The 5,000-nt window shown below is 55.0% G+C and overlaps 2 non-coding genes across 2 annotated transcripts; both read left to right on the plus strand.

Moving 5' to 3' along the window:
- Positions 1 to 2,407: 2,407 nt before the first annotated feature.
- On the plus strand, positions 2,408 to 4,300 carry LOC126325778 (small subunit ribosomal RNA). The gene has a single exon (XR_007560370.1). It is a non-coding gene; the product is annotated as a small subunit ribosomal RNA (ribosomal RNA).
- A 368-nt stretch (positions 4,301 to 4,668) lies between these two features.
- On the plus strand, positions 4,669 to 4,823 carry LOC126325796 (5.8S ribosomal RNA). Its single transcript, XR_007560387.1, has one exon. It is a non-coding gene; the product is annotated as a 5.8S ribosomal RNA (ribosomal RNA).
- The last annotated feature ends 177 nt before the right edge of the window (positions 4,824 to 5,000 follow it).

The following is a 5,000-nucleotide window of genomic DNA, read 5'->3' on the forward strand; positions in this document are numbered from 1 at the left end:
AATTTGTCCCTTAACCTAACCCACGTTGTCCCTTAACCTAACTCAATTTGTCCCTTAACCTAACTCAATTTGTCCCTTAACCTAACTCAATTTGTCCCTTAACCTAACTCAATTTGTCCCTTAACCTAACTCAATTTGTCCCTTAACCTAACTCAATTTGTCCCTTAACCTAACCCACGTTGTCCCTTAACCTAACCCACGTTGTCCCTTAACCTAACCCACGTTGTCCCTTAACCTAACCCACGTTGTCCCTTAACCTAACCCACGTTGTCCCTTAACCTAACCCACGTTGTCCCTTAACCTAACCCACGTTGTCCCTTAACCTAACCCACGTTGTCCCTTAACCTAACCCACGTTGTCCCTTAACCTAACCCACGTTGTCCCTTAACCTAACCCACGTTGTCCCTTAACCTAACCCACGTTGTCCCTTAACCTAACCCACGTTGTCCCTTAACCTAACCCACGTTGTCCCTTAACCTAACCCACGTTGTCCCTTAACCTAACCCACGTTGTCCCTTAACCTAACCCACGTTGTCCCTTAACCTAACCCACGTTGTCCCTTAACCTAACCCACGTTGTCCCTTAACCTAACCCACGTTGTCCCTTTGCCTAACATAGTTCACTGCTCGGAATCTCTGGTGTCGTTGTTATCCTCATGTAGATGTCTTGCGAGTGTTGCTTACTTTCCACATATTCCCGCTATCCACTGTCAATTGTACTGCAATAGGACTATATCGCCCCCCCCCCCCTCTGCCCCTCTCTTTGTGTCTCCGTCCTCTCAAGCTGGTCGGTCTGGCGTTTGAGTGTTAAATGAGCCTCGCAGCTGTTCAGTTGCGTTCAGATGTCGACGCCCTCAGTGTACGTCGTGGTATGGTCTGTGTCCATTGTCCGCTGATGTCGTACGCGTAACCCACACGCTGTACCGATCATCGGTAGTTACGTACAGAGTGAAGTAGTGTGATACGTGTGACCGTACGCTGGCTGTGCCCAACGGTGTCGAATCTCAATTTCCATATGTTGTGCTCGATGCTACTTGTCTCGTCTCCCAATAACAGCTAGGTTGCACTGTGGTACGCCGTAGAGGCGTGTGGGAGGAACGTACGAACGCATTGTATGTCACCCTGGGTCGCTGGGGGTGGTGGTGCGGTGAGTCAGGTCAGGTCAGCGTGAGCCGTGTGATGTAGTGACGCGTGTATTCCGACTTTGTCGTATTGCCTCACACAAAGTGCTACCCTGGTGGACCGCGTTCCATATCTGGGACATGCCGCAGATGCCGGTTGACAGTGGATCGCGGAAGGGACATCGCATACGTGCGCGGGCCACCTTCCACGTGTTCTCTTCTGCACATGTCGCAGTGTGTATGACACTAGATCGCGTGTTGTCGTGACACATGACATCCTGGCATGCAAGAATTGTTGAATTCGCAAATGTAGGTGGACATCTACGTTTACTGCCCAAGATACGCAAATGAACTGGAAATCCGTTGTTGAGCGGTTGTTCACGCTGGAGGTGAATCTGTGATGGCGACGATCGGTACAGCTATTAACCGGTTGTTTCAGCGGTACCCGCCACATCCACACACGTGACTAGGCCCATGTGGGTATGAAGCGATACGCGGCGGTGGCTTGGTGGGACTGTTCCCGGCCGGTGAAGGGGGGCCGCCCGGCGTGTTGGCCGCGCGCTGCGTGGGCGCACGCGCAACAGGCGGCTGGTGGGGGCGCCGAGTGGCAGGAGCGCCAGCCGACGGGCTCGGCAGGCGGCGCAGCTACGCTGCGGCGCACCCTGCACGCGGCGCCTGGCGGCCAAAGTTGGTTCAGCCGAGCCCGGTGCGAAGCGCGGTGGACATCTGCAGTGTGCTGGTCTGATTGAGGACTGTGTGCGTTGAGGATGCGCCGCCGCCTGGCACTCGCGCCGCGACGCCGTCTGCTGCTCGGTCGCCCCAGCGGTTCTCGCAGGTGGTTTGTATCGCAGTTGTGCGGACGTGTTGGCGCGTGCGCTGTGCTGGGAGAGTTCGCTTCTGCACCCAAGTGGGGCTTTGCCCTTGTGTGGCCGCTGGCGTTGGAGCTGCCGGTCACCATAGGTGGCGCGTGTTGTCTCCCGCCGGCAATGCCACGACAGCACGCTCCCGGGCCTCTGTCGGCAGCGGCAAGCTCAGTTGGGAGCAAGGGTGTTCGCACTAAAACCGTCTACTCGCCTAACTCCGGGCGATTGCGCCTCTCTCGAAACCGACCAAGTACCTAGGACGGCGCTGCGCGCCGCCGGGACCTGAGAGGGTTTCGAGGTGTATCGTGCAGGGGAGCTCGGCCTCCTCCTGTTTGCAGAATAATTGAGCGGACGCTTGCGTGTTCGCGCGGGCCCCCGGGACACACTCCCGGGCGGCCGGCTGCTCAGCTCTAGTTGACGCAGCTCCCTGGTTGATCCTGCCAGTAGTCATATGCTTGTCTCAAAGATTAAGCCATGCATGTCTCAGTACAAGCCGCATTAAGGTGAAACCGCGAATGGCTCATTAAATCAGTTATGGTTCCTTAGATCGTACCCACGTTACTTGGATAACTGTGGTAATTCTAGAGCTAATACATGCAAACAGAGTCCCGACCAGAGATGGAAGGGACGCTTTTATTAGATCAAAACCAATCGGATTGGCTTGTCTGGTCCGTTTGCCTTGGTGACTCTGAATAACTTTGGGCTGATCGCACGGTCCTCGTACCGGCGACGCATCTTTCAAATGTCTGCCTTATCAACTGTCGATGGTAGGTTCTGCGCCTACCATGGTTGTAACGGGTAACGGGGAATCAGGGTTCGATTCCGGAGAGGGAGCCTGAGAAACGGCTACCACATCCAAGGAAGGCAGCAGGCGCGCAAATTACCCACTCCCGGCACGGGGAGGTAGTGACGAAAAATAACGATACGGGACTCATCCGAGGCCCCGTAATCGGAATGAGTACACTTTAAATCCTTTAACGAGTATCTATTGGAGGGCAAGTCTGGTGCCAGCAGCCGCGGTAATTCCAGCTCCAATAGCGTATATTAAAGTTGTTGCGGTTAAAAAGCTCGTAGTTGGATTTGTGTCCCACGCTGTTGGTTCACCGCCCGTCGGTGTTTAACTGGCATGTATCGTGGGACGTCCTGCCGGTGGGGCGAGCCGAAGGGGTGCTTTCGCGTCCCGAGGCGGACCCCGTTTAAATCCTACCAGGGTGCTCTTTGTTGAGTGTCTCGGTGGGCCGGCACGTTTACTTTGAACAAATTAGAGTGCTTAAAGCAGGCAAGCCCGCCTGAATACTGTGTGCATGGAATAATGGAATAGGACCTCGGTTCTATTTTGTTGGTTTTCGGAACCCGAGGTAATGATTAATAGGGACAGGCGGGGGCATTCGTATTGCGACGTTAGAGGTGAAATTCTTGGATCGTCGCAAGACGAACAGAAGCGAAAGCATTTGCCAAGTATGTTTTCATTAATCAAGAACGAAAGTTAGAGGTTCGAAGGCGATCAGATACCGCCCTAGTTCTAACCATAAACGATGCCAGCCAGCGATCCGCCGCAGTTCCTCCGATGACTCGGCGGGCAGCCTCCGGGAAACCAAAGCTTTTGGGTTCCGGGGGAAGTATGGTTGCAAAGCTGAAACTTAAAGGAATTGACGGAAGGGCACCACCAGGAGTGGAGCCTGCGGCTTAATTTGACTCAACACGGGAAACCTCACCAGGCCCGGACACCGGAAGGATTGACAGATTGATAGCTCTTTCTTGATTCGGTGGGTGGTGGTGCATGGCCGTTCTTAGTTGGTGGAGCGATTTGTCTGGTTAATTCCGATAACGAACGAGACTCTAGCCTGCTAACTAGTCGCGTGACATCCTTCGTGCTGTCAGCGATTACTTTTCTTCTTAGAGGGACAGGCGGCTTCTAGCCGCACGAGATTGAGCAATAACAGGTCTGTGATGCCCTTAGATGTTCTGGGCCGCACGCGCGCTACACTGAAGGAATCAGCGTGTCTTCCTAGGCCGAAAGGTCGGGGTAACCCGCTGAACCTCCTTCGTGCTAGGGATTGGGGCTTGCAATTGTTCCCCATGAACGAGGAATTCCCAGTAAGCGCGAGTCATAAGCTCGCGTTGATTACGTCCCTGCCCTTTGTACACACCGCCCGTCGCTACTACCGATTGAATGATTTAGTGAGGTCTTCGGACTGGTACGCGGCATCGACTCTGTCGTTGCCGATGCTACCGGAAAGATGACCAAACTTGATCATTTAGAGGAAGTAAAAGTCGTAACAAGGTTTCCGTAGGTGAACCTGCGGAAGGATCATTACCGACTAGACTGCATGTCTTTCGATGTGCGTGTCGTGTCGTGTCGCGCAACACGCTACCTGTACGGCAGTGGCCGTGCGCCGCGTGCGGAACCACGCGTGCCTCTCAAAACTAGCGGAAGTGTTGTTGTTGTGTGGTACGAGCGCTGAAGCTCTGGAGCGGCTGGCCTGCGGTACCTGGCGCCTGGCGCCGGTTTTGAATGACGTTCGCCCGAGTGCCTGTCCGCTCCGGTGTGGAGCCGTACGACGCCCATCGGCTGTGAGGCCGTTGGACACAAAAAAAAATAGTGGAACAGGGGCCGTCAGACGCCTCAGTCCCGCAAATGCTACTGTCTTGAAAGAGACAGTGGGAGACTGAAAAGGAAAAGATCACCCAGGACGGTGGATCACTCGGCTCGTGGGTCGATGAAGAACGCAGCAAATTGCGCGTCGACATGTGAACTGCAGGACACATGAACATCGACGTTTCGAACGCACATTGCGGTCCATGGATTCCGTTCCCGGGCCACGTCTGGCTGAGGGTCGGCTACGTATACTGAAGCGCGCGGCGTTTGTCCCGCTTCGGAGACGTGGGAGTGTCGTGGTCGCCTGTGTGGCCGGCCGCGTCTCCTTAAACGTGCGATGCGCGCCCGTCGCCTGGCGGTTCGCATACCGGTACTTTCTCGGTAGCGTGCACAGCCGGCTGGCGGTGTGGCGTGCGAC

Source organism: Schistocerca gregaria, unplaced genomic scaffold, assembly GCF_023897955.1.
Source record: "Schistocerca gregaria isolate iqSchGreg1 unplaced genomic scaffold, iqSchGreg1.2 ptg000944l, whole genome shotgun sequence".
Lineage (NCBI taxonomy): Eukaryota > Metazoa > Arthropoda > Insecta > Orthoptera > Acrididae > Schistocerca > Schistocerca gregaria.